The sequence below is a fragment of the Manacus candei genome, unplaced genomic scaffold (assembly GCF_025592945.1).
Source record: "Manacus candei isolate 608988 ecotype Guabito, Panama unplaced genomic scaffold, ASM2559294v1 h1tg000043l, whole genome shotgun sequence".
Classification (NCBI taxonomy): Eukaryota; Metazoa; Chordata; class Aves; order Passeriformes; family Pipridae; genus Manacus; species Manacus candei.
This window is the reverse complement of record NW_026138091.1, coordinates 9865757-9877849: the sequence shown is the minus strand read 5'-3', so window position 1 is coordinate 9877849 and position 12093 is coordinate 9865757. Positions and strand designations below refer to the sequence as shown.

General features: G+C 39.5%; 1 protein-coding gene across 2 annotated transcripts in view; it reads right to left on the bottom strand.

Moving 5' to 3' along the window:
- SCAF11 (SR-related CTD associated factor 11) overlaps positions 1–12093 on the bottom strand; it is a 49038-nt gene that overhangs the window by 36680 nt on the left and 265 nt on the right. The window contains exon 1 of one of the 2 annotated variants that reach the window (XM_051795741.1): positions 11323–12041. The exons of the other annotated variant lie outside the window; for it this stretch is intronic. The gene's annotated coding sequence lies outside the window, so the exon portion shown is untranslated. Of the gene's footprint in view, positions 1–11322; positions 12042–12093 lie in introns of those variants that run through there. 2 annotated transcript variants of the gene reach the window in all.

Genomic DNA, 12093 nt, shown 5'->3' with positions numbered 1-12093 from the left:
CAAGACCTACACATACAAGGCACGTGACAGCAAAAAGTGCTATACTATGTTAAGGCTGACGAAAAAAAAAAATCAACCCCCTCCCAATTCTACAGATAAAATACTTTCTAAGAATGCCTAAAGACAGCATGGCACTACAGCCAAGATGGTACTTTTTTAAGTTCTCAATGGAATTACTGTGTAAGAGAAATACCTTATTTCATTTCATATTTGAGATAAAGACAAGGGTATTCTAGCACATTGAATTGAGAACAGTAAACAAGGATATTAACAGAACACAACACTACCCCATGTCCCTGTTTTTTAAAGGAGTTACACATTTAAGTTTCTAGGCTAGTCTTCAAAGGAAATTCCCATTCTTTTTTTCATGGAATACATCTGCCAATTAAAGTGCTTAAACAGAATTAGCTGTAGATTGCAGTAATAGATTTGTCACTGTCCATCTGAGGAACACAGCTTCATGAAGTACTCAAAGAACTCCATAAAGAGACTAAGTGCCATTTACACACTAAACAAGTTCCTATATCACAGAAGTATAAGTGTGATTTACCTTTTATATTAACACAAACTACTTCATACAATTCACAACCTAAAAATACAGATGTATTTCAACACTAATTCACTGTGCACGCAGAAAGAAATGACTTGGTCTGTTCAAAGTCATGCCTCTGAACTTCCTAACAAATCTATTACATTAAAATCTTAAAATTAGATAGACATAGAAAAGTAATTTGAATAAAAATTATAGTAGCCTAACTATAAGCGACATACAAAATTAGAACATGCCTCCATTTTGCCTGACTGTGAGACAAAGTCCTTACAAGCATTCTTTACGCCCTGTAAATAAAATGCAACAACTAAATACACTCTTCCTCCAACACAGTAACAGTCTAGAGACTCATCTACACAGAAGTACCCCGGTTCAACTGGAAAAGGGGTTGGAAATCCAGAACACGTGCAACAAGTGAGCAAGTGCAAAATGATGCCCAAGACTGGCTTACCCCTTTCTGCAACAGACTTAACTCAGGAAACATTTGTAATCGAACTTCTTAGATACATGTGGCACCAATACTCATAGTAGCAAGCTTATTTTGACTGTTCTGTTTCTATTAAAATATTTTACTTTAAAAAGGATTTGGGGGACTCCTAGTTGTGTTTTGATTTTTTAGAAACTCAAGAAACAATCAGTTTCAAATAGGAAAAAACAGTCAGACATTCAGTATACAGTTTATTGGCTTAATAAAATAACATTAACATTCTTTACTCCCATCAAAATTTTAGGCAGCAACAGGTAGGACTCTGTTTTGCCCTATGCATTTTGATGGTCTTTAAGAAACCTGGGAAGGAGGTTTAAACTGCTTCCTTCAGCAAATATGTTTTTAAGGAAAACATATCTTAATAAATAGTCACATTTACAAAAACACTTTTTGTTGTTGTTGTTTTAGTAATAAATGACAGAACACAGAGTGTCCTCTGGGGTTCCTCAAATGGCCTCACCATAACCTCTCAACCATTATGGGACAAATGTCCAGCTGCTAATGAAAATTTTGAAAAATTTTGCCAGCAGTCCTGTGCCACCTTGGAGATGGGTTGAGGAAACTCCTAGCATTTTCAATGGCAGTTGAACATTTGAAAATCTTTTGACCTACATGTCTACCACAACACATGCACCAGGAAAAAGAATAGGAAAAAAGATGCTATTGGGTATTTGTAAAGGTACATCAAGAGCCTTCACAGCTTATTTTTTTTTTATTTGGAAAAACTTTTGATTTGTCAGAAGAGCCTGGACAGTAGACTTGTTTCAAGTGACAACTGAGTAATGTTGCTTGCCTACCAATAAATGAAGGCTAAATTGAGGATCTGGAAGCACTTATCCTGGATCTTCTCCTTTGTGTAATAAAATCTCATGGCCCAGAACACTAGTGAGAATAGAACCAACACGCACACGTAAAGGGGGACTTTTTTAAAGAGTTTCTTTACTCTTTGTATGCTCAAGTTTCACCTTGTCTGAATTCCCAAATCAAATGCTATAGAACAAACAAAGATGAGGAGAAAGAAAAAGACCAGTGCTATGCTTTGGGGAACAAAAAGAGAAATCTTTTTCTATAGGTGGTTTAAGCCTATTCATGTAGAACCAGTGCCTTGGAAAGAATCAGTGCTATTTACGCAAGGACACACTGCTGATTTAAAGACTCCTTCCAGGCCCTCTAAGGATGCAATTACCCAAGAGAGCTGAGCTAATCTAATCTAACAGCTTGCAGCCACCAAAAGAAGCAGCTCTGTTTCTTACCACTAGTGAGGGTGAGCAGACTCAGCTAAGAGCCAGAGGTGTCCAAAGACATTGCAAGTGACAGAATGGGGGAGGGAAGACATAAAATGGGATTGCCCCTTTTGGCAGTGCTAGAACAGCTAAGACTTTGTTGTCAAGCTTTCCCTTCAAGGACACAGCTGTACATAGATTAGCTGCCAGGTCTACGAAAACACAAGGTAAAGTCACAGGATAAAACTATCACAGCCAAATGGCTAGAACTACATCATCCTAAGCAGTCCACTGCCATCTGTTGCTCTTCCCCCTCCCTACACAAAAGAAGGTAAAAAAACCACACCCAAAGCAACACCTATCCTCCTCTGGATTTCTTTTTCCACAGTCTGGCAGCAAGACACTGACATGTACACTTCAATTGCAGATGCTGTGGCTACAGCTATGTCCCTGCTGGAATCAATGCTGGAATCAATGCCATTTTTGTGGCCACCTCAACAATAACAAAGTGAACAGCAGCTGCAGACACTCAACACGCATGTCCAGTCAGCACTCACAGAACTGCACAGTACAACACTGCACTGCCTCCTAAGGAAGGAAGACAGGCACGAACGCACTTGAGAACTGGTGCAGTGGCTCAGATGCAGCAACTATCATCTAGTAACCTGTCTGACTATCCAAAGAGACAAGAGCTTCAAGGAAGACTTAGAACCTTAGAGTGGACACACACACAGGGTAATCTTTCTGTATAAAGCTTATAAATATAAACTGCCTCAAAACCTGCTGTACAGGCCTTTTCACATTAAGTCAAGGGAGTAGTAAAGTAATAAAGATGCTATTTAGTAAGACCTCACATATTTGAGAATATTCTATAAAGAGGGGCGGGGCGTTGATGGAACAAACCATGTGTTTTACAGAAAGCTGTGTGTTGGAAGTGCTGCTACAAATCAGATTGAACTCTATAGAATCTAGCATGTAAAATACTTCTGTTTACTGGATAATATAAAAAGGTAGCCAAACACTGTCAGCAGTACCACTTCACTTATCAGTGCCTCGACAACCTATGCTGATCCCCAAGCTTCTTTAGTATTCTACAATTACTAACAGTAACTGAAAAATACTTTACCCATCATCCACATAATTACTGGGACAATCCATACAAAGACTGATGTTTCCATCAAGCCACAAATGGTATGATGTTGGACCAAAACAGCTAAAGCATTGAAGGGATATTAATTCTCTGTGTCAAAAACACACTGAAGAAGGTTTCCCTGTATTCATCAGTTCTCACCATGCTAGCACACGAGACAAAGGCCCATTTTCTGAAGAAGCTCATGAAGACGTGAAGGAAAACTGATTACAAGTTTGCACAGCAGTTAGCAGCTTTTAGATAGGACAAATCTAAGTATAGTACTGAACTAGTTACTTTACTGGCACTGATGAGTAACTAACTACAGGAGGCAAATTTTATTTCTCCTCTTTCTGCACTGTCTACCATAAAACACTTTGTTCCACTAGGATAGGTAGCAGAAGTTTAGGGTATCTTCTGAACTCATTTTAAGGGTGATGAGAAACTGTACATCAGCAGATTTCTCCACAAGTCAATTTAAATCAATTACCCCTACAGGATTTTCAGTATCTGCCATCAGCTGTGAGGTTAACTCCTCAAGCCATGTGACATTACCTGCCACAGAATAGTGAAATGACAGCTCTATACTATCAGTATGTTTAGAGTGACCACTGACAACCAAGATGGCCTTGCATTAGAGAAAATTCAGTTCGCAGACCAAGAGCTAGATAAAGCTAAACTTGCTAGTCAGCAAGAAGTAGAAAAAAAAGGCACTTTGGGGAGTTAATTGTTACAATGCAGTTTCATTGCTTCAAAGTATATATTTACAGCTGATCAACCTAACCTGTAATATAAAGTTATGCTTGTGTCCCCCCTGGTGACATTTCTCAACTTCGTTAGAAAACCCCTTTCCACTCTGCTAGAGGACAAATTAGGTTATTCAAGACTGTGTCAGCTCTTGACAATGCAAAAGCAGTGAGGACAAAGCCCTGTAGATTCCCTACATGCTGAACTAAGGCAGTTTTGCAGGGTAGCTCCTCAGTAAGGCTGCTGCTGCTAACACTGCTTTCCAAAGATGTTCTGAATTATACAAGACAATCCCCAAACTAATCTTTACAAAAGTGCCCAACTGGGTTCACAACTGTCATAAGAAGGAAACATTCACTGGAGCCATAGTTAATTCCCCAGTGAAAAAAACAGCTTCATATACAGAAGACAGGATGAATAAAACCTTCTAAAGACTGATACAAGATGAAAAAAACATATATTCACAGAAATTAAAAGCCCATCTTATTTTGCTTTCCAAAACAGTATTTTCAATAGAAGGCAATATGCACTGTGCTGCTGTTCCTCCTGTGCATGTGTATGATACGACTTCCAACAGAAGAACTGCTACACCACAACCACCCCCATGGAGAAAACATTTGTGTGTGCCACTGGTTAAGTCACATCATTTCATATACTGATAATAAAACACTGAAATACTATAGTAATTACCACGATACAAAGAAATATGAAAAAGTGTATATAATATTCTCTCACAAAATGTACATTTCAGCACTTAGGTGTTTCTTCTAAGTAGTCTGTGATTGAACTGGGTGAAATGGAGACTTAAAAACAACAGGAACTCATTAGGGATTAGGTACTATTGTCATGGTGCATGTTGTTGAAGCAACTCAGTCAGATCAGCATAAACTCATGACCTTGCCTTCCGCTGCTGAGGGTCCTTAGTCACATGCGCACTTTTGCAGCTGGAAGGGATAGCATTACATACCAAAGTCAGCAAAAATGGCTCAGCCATTTCCAAGAACAGTTTAAAGAAAAAAAAAAAAAGGTACTTTTTTCTTGCCACTTGGAAGCACTAGTATTTTCATGCTTTCCACCAAAGAGCAGATATTTGGCAGTGGGTTACTGAGAGCAAGAACATGCTTTCTACACAAATAACCCTTCCAATTACAGCCATGACACAGATCTGGGGGGTAAAAAGTTTGCATTTACTCAATAAATCTTTGTTAGTCGTTGCATTTAATTTTTCCCCCATAAACTTGATCTGTGTTTAGCACACACGAATAACTTTAAGTTCCTATCCCACTGCTACACCGCACATGCAACATTCCCACAAGATGAATGAGCATACTTCAGCCAGTGCTATGGCAACACAGCAGGATTTGTTACAGTCATCTCTCTGATGCTAAAGAAACTAGAAAGACCATCTTTCTTTTTCTTAATACCATCCTAATCATACCCAAATAGCTGGACTTAAACACCAGGGATGCAGGAACAGAACCAAAAGACCTTGCAAAGACAGAAGCGGAAAAGCTAAGATCTTTCAACACTGGATGAAAAATGATGGGCAAAACTGATGAAGTAAGACTGAACTCAAATGAAAAGCTCAGGGGCAGCAGCAAGAACCACATTGAAGATGCAAAAAGTAATGGGGCAATAGAAACAGAGTGGTAGGTGATAAGAGAAGCATATTGAGCCAAAGACAAAAGGGATGAATCCATCAAAGGAAGAAACAGCATGCAGTTGTCCAACTACAGACTACCACTAATTTTTCATTCAACTACAACCAGGGTAGTAGTCTGAATGTTGAACTCCTCCAAACTGAAAGACACTCCTCTAACAAAATTTACGTAATGCACAGGCTCCCCGATAATTTCATGGATTAACTTAAATGGAAAAAAATGCACTACAGAAGACTGGATAGAACCTACACACAGGCTTGATAAAAATACCCTGAACTTGAGTCCTCTATTAAAAGCATGCTGATCTTTCATTTTAAGCATCAAATCAAGACTTCAGTGAGATGACACGTTCAGTATTTAAAAAATTTTATTTCCACAAAAGGAAACTTCAGATTTCATGTAAAACATACAGACATTGAGTCAAAACCAAACAAAATAAAGAAAATAACATGGCCATTTAAAAGTACGTTTTGCCTCTCTGAGGCATGCTTTTTTAAAAAAAATGCACTAGATAAAAGCTATGATGTCAAAAACATAGCCCTCAAGGTTCTTCTGGCTTTGAGTAACAGTATTTTATAAGCTCAGATCAAAGACCTACACTAACTTCTTACAAAACCAGGACAAAAAGAAATGCTTTATTTGTGGAAAAATAGAGTCTGCAAAGGATTTAGGACAACTAAAATAATTTTAAGCATAATTGTATTTTGCACGAAATCTCCAACATCTGTAGAATAACAATGCATCAGATGTCATTTCAGAAATAGTAGATAGATGAGGAGTAAGCACTTTCAATTACTGTTGATCTTGCTTTCACAGCCCTTATTCAGCGATAACTTTCAAGACAGCTAAAATAAAGCTAGAAAAACATGGCCAGGAATGGAAGAGAAGTATGTGAGAGAAGATCTCAACACCAGTAGCAATGCAAAAAAGGTAATACAAACTACTAACCATGCAAGATGGCAAAGTCAGATCTGAGCTTGAAAATACAACCTGAACTCCATCACCTTACTTTCCTTTCAACTTGTGAAGAGAGTCTAATAGAAAATCATGCTAATTACCATTTTGGCTTCACCATCTGTACGGCATCAAGAAATTATCTATAACAAAACAATACTTTACTATCAATTCTTAAGTAACCAAACTAGGTTTGTTTATAATTCTGTTCTAATTCTATTCTATGTCATTGCAAAGCTTCAGAAAGAACTTAAGTCTCCCACATCAACACTACTAGAAGCTCCCTACAATGATGAATTGTCATTCAAATTGTCATTCAAAGTTCCTTGCCAGAATAACAACCACAAAATAACCACTGGGACCCACTCACTTATCCAAGAGTTGCATAAGGTACCTTTCTTAATTGGGCTGATGAAACAGCATCTTAAAAATCACAATTGCATAGGTTAATAGAGAAGAATATACTTTACTTTCACTGTTATGGACATCTTCATTTAGTAATATCTCTAAACCAAAACTCCAACGAGCTCAAGGTAGTCCTAATAGATTGATTTTCTCCAACTATTTCATAAGACTTCCAAGTACTTTTAGTTACACCCATCCATATCCGCAGCGGTCACTACCTCTCACATAACAGTTAACAAAGAATGTTTAACAAAAAGTTAAACTGCATTTATGAAGTGCTTACTCAGTAGTTGTAGAGAAAGCAGAAAAGACTGTCCCTTCCATGTCCAGACCTGCTGAAGCTATTTGCTCTGGATAGTGACCAGGCCAATTAAGACTGTGCATCTACCTTCAGATTCTACCTTAATAATCAAATTTTGAGTATCAGTACAGCCCAGTTTCATGTGTCGCCACCTCTCCTGTGGCACACCAAGAAAAGCAGAAATCTTCATTGCTGCAGTTTTGGCCTCTGTTGCTATCTAAAGGTATGGACATATATGAAGACTTCTGTCACAACACTGATCCCATGGAATTTCACATTCCTTATTACTGCTGGCACTCTAACAAAAGCCAGGTAGTAAGTAGAGAGACGACAAGTGTTAACTCACTTTAAGTTTCCAAGCAATTTCATACTAGCCTGGAAAAGTTCCAAACATCACTAAATGCATCACTTGGGTTTACTCACAGATAGTACCTGTGAAGGCAGATCCCAGCTAAGCAGTACTTACTGACCTAATAACAGAGGAACAAAGACTGTATTTTAACAGGAGCTCACCAATCCTTAAAAAATGCATTTAGAAAGACATTATTATTGGTGTCTACTAGAAAAACTGATCAGATACTGCAATTTTACCACACTATTAGGCTTTAAAAACCAGCTTCTGGAAGATGTATTTCTACTTCTTCCCAATTCTCTCTATGTATTCTTTTAAATATATATATATATATAAATTTATACACACAGCAAACCCGAGAATCTCAGAAAGTTCAGAGGAAATATCACAGACCACAAACTATATTTTTGAGTTAAAATTCAAATTCTGTGTTTTTCATGGAGGAAAAAAGTGTAATACTATTGTTTCATCATCAAAATAAATTTGTGAGACAGCATAACTCGCTAATAAAAAAATGAACATGAGAAAATATTCATCTAAGCACAACACATGCAAATATAAGACACAGATGCACAAATGCCTACAGGGCATTTATATATATTGTGTGTATATATTTATATGTATTGTGTGTATATATTTATATGTATTGTGTGTATATATTTATATGTATTGTGTGTATATATATTTGTTTCCTGAATAAATTAAATGCAGTATTTTGATCATCCTTTGCCAAGTCAGTTAACAATCTCCTAATTTCTTACCTAAGGAAATGACAACTTCCAGATTTAGCTAAACTGAATTTGTTTCTCCAACTAAAAGCCTTCAGGAAAGTTGATGTGCCACAAAAATAAGATGAAGGAAAGTTGAAGCTTTCAAGAAGAGGCAACTTCCATTTTTTTTTTGTTTGTTTGTTTTGGTGGTTTGTTTTTTTTTTTGGTAAAAGTTGCCAACAGAGAAAAACTACTTATTGCATCTGGTGTGTGCCACTTAAGTACAGATTATGCACATTCAGCCTCTGAGAGCCCTTCCAAGGCAGTCACCATCCTTTGGTGCTCCACCAGACCCAGATGTAGAGGTGATGAACAGCTGTTCAAGACAGCAGAGCTGCAGCTTTAGGGAACAGAAAGGCAGACATACATTCACCATTCATCTTCCACCTTCTGGCATCTACAGCCCTCCCTTTGTTATTTCACAACTGCAGATAACTTCCTACACGAGAGAATCATCCTTCTCAACTAGTTCAGCGTATCAAAACTAAGCAATTCTCAAAACCAAAACTCAGATGTTTACAGCTTTTGGCTTGTGACCCTATCCTCAACTGTTGAGTGAAAAGACATCAAACAAGTAGGGCAGATATGATGTCACTCCACTCATATCCTCTCTGCTCACTGCCCTTCAGGGCAAGTGGATTAGTATATACAGATGAAACAAAATGTGCCTACACTGCTGAAAAGCTATGAAAAGCCATGAACTAGCCCTTGTTTTGAAGTGCTCCAAAGCATATTCACATTAGAGATCTCTGGAATTGATGACTAGAGAAGATGCTTCACACTGCACCTCCGACACGTAAAAAAAAAATAGGCAAAAAGATTGGGAAATGCTGAGATTTATAAAATCTACTCAGCCTTAAAGGGTTTAGCAGATCAACTGTAACTATTTCAGAATTCATTCAGACGAACTGATAACGATGCTTGACAACACTGAACAATAAGTTTAGCCATCATCAGGAACTGCTCTGCATGTTTTTGTAATTATTAACTGGAAGGACATTTTTTCTACCTCACCTTAGATCGCTGGCAAAAAAACTCTGAACACTGAACAGTGTACTGACAAAAGGCCAGGCTTCAAGAATTTTGGTGCAGGTATGGCAAGTCAGCCCATCAAACTCTTATCAGCAGTGCTTTTTTTCACCCCCATTAATATCATATATGTTTAAATACATCATTAATTGAAAGAAAAATCATCCTCTAATTACCATATAAAGCAAACTTAAGTAATATAAAGCTTTTGCACAGGTTTTTTTAGTACTCAAGACAGTGGAAAACTGAGAAGATTCTGCAAAGAATCCCTGTAACAGGAGACAAAACCAAAAACCAACAGATGTTTGTAACCCGAGAAGAACCATCACGTATGAGGAGCAGAACAATTTACAAGTTTTATAAAACCAGGGGCTAGAAGTCATGCAATAACTGCACCAAACTACAGCCAGCTGAGAGCACAAAAACTCTATCCTCTGGATGTTTCGAAAGCAATAGCTGACTAACCAGAGAACATGATAAACTTACATCTGCCTGTGGGGTCAAACCTTAACATACTGTGTTGGAGAACCATAAATTCAGGGTCAAAACACTCACTGTATACCTGGAAAAGTGTTCCCAGTCATAAAGATGATCCGAATACGAGGCAAACAAGTGAACCCAGGCTTACTGCTACTAAAGCACTGAAAAACATTCTCTTTCATGATCATTTGGAAGAGAGAGATTTCCTCTTAGTGCCACTTGCCCAGGCCACAAAGCTGTTGTTCGTTCTGCTCATTCACGAGCAGACTTTAGGTAAGTGAAACATGAAAGAAAATGGATATATCTCTTATTTGTGTCATTTGTCACTCTGGAAGTTGACACATCAGCAAATGTAAAACTACTAACAGGAAAGCTTCAAGAGATCTAATATTCTGACTAAGAGTCTAAATAGCCTTCCCCCCACCTCCAATATTTTTCATCTTTATCTAAGGAAATCCGAAAAACAAACACTGTATTCCTAGAAATGCTAAAGGAAACATTTGAAAAAGTACTTGGGATCACTTCCAAGTCATTTCCATGCCTCTAAAGAGGATGCTATCCATTTTCTTTTAATACTGTCAATCTCTAAATACAGCTTTTCCAGTTAAAAAACAAGAGACATGGATTACCACATATAATCAACCAAATAATAGCAAATTTTTGTCACCATGTCATTTCATTTAAGAAACCTACCACTTATTTCTGCGAAGATCAAACGAAATCCTGACAAAATGACTCTCCCACATGTAAGAGTCTGAATACCTACATAGTAAAACTAAGTTAGATTACACTGAAAACTATGATCCACTGAAAAGAAAATCAAAAGTACATAATACATCAGTGATCTACAAACTTAACATCAGACACTAAGTTAGCTAGATTTCCCTTTTAAGGTTACCAAAGCTACAAAATTACAATCTTAAAATAGCCGTTCAAGAATCAGGAGCATTCTATCCATTATATAATTACTACTTCGATGGGCACAGCCTTAACCATCTCTTGACATTCTAAATAATGACTCTGCCAACAGCACCTAGTTACTGAAACTAAACACACGGTAACTACCTGGCCTTTCTGTTATCTCATTCTTCCTAAGAATTTAAAATTAATTAGTAGTCTAGGATGAAAACATTGTAAGAGGAAAACGTGGAGGAAAACGTTATAAACGTGGAGATGGATTGTCAAAGATGAGTTACATTTAGGGCTCAGGCTAATAATATTCCTTAATACTCACCAAAGGGAAAAAAAAAGAAAATAGGACACCATGTACTATAAAACAGAAGTAGTACTGGAGAGTATGTCATTGGCTCGGTAACTGCATTGCTTCCGGGCTCCAGCGCTACTCTGCGCAACTTTGCCGACGTTTAAGTCACTCGCGATCCCACAACAGCACAAAAGCAGAGCTGGGCTTTGAGCTGAGCCTCTTCGTGCAACTTCCTCCACAACTCCAAGGCCCCCGGTAACTCCGGACACTTCAGAAGCCGCTCGTCCAGCAAACGCTCCCGATGTTTAGGGCTCCAGGAGGCCGGTCCGGGAGCGGCGGGACGGCGGTGCCTCGCCGGGCCGTATCTTTGTTCAGCGCCGCGCAGGGTCCCCGGGCAGGGCTCCAGGGTTGCCGCTGCTCCCGGGGCGGCTCCACAAAAGCTGTGGGCGCGGAGGGCCCCGGATCGCCGCTGCCGCCCCGCTTTGTTCCCCTCCAGCCCCGGGAGCTGGACGCGGACCCGCAGGGGCCGAGCGGGGGCACCGGGCCGGCCCGGGCTCCCTCCCGGCCGGCGCCACGACGCGGGCGGCGAGAGGAGCGGAGAGCAGAGGCGGGGAGGGGAGGGAAGGAAAGGGGGGCATCCGCGGCCGGAGCCGGCAGCAAACTCCGCCCAGCTCGGCGGAGCGGCGGGAGCGCCCCGGTCCGGCGGGCTCTGCGCGGGCCAAGGCCGGGCCGAAGCGGGACGGCAGTGCCCGCGCCTTCCCTGCCCTCCCCTTCTCTCCCCTCCTGCCGGCGCCCGGCCCC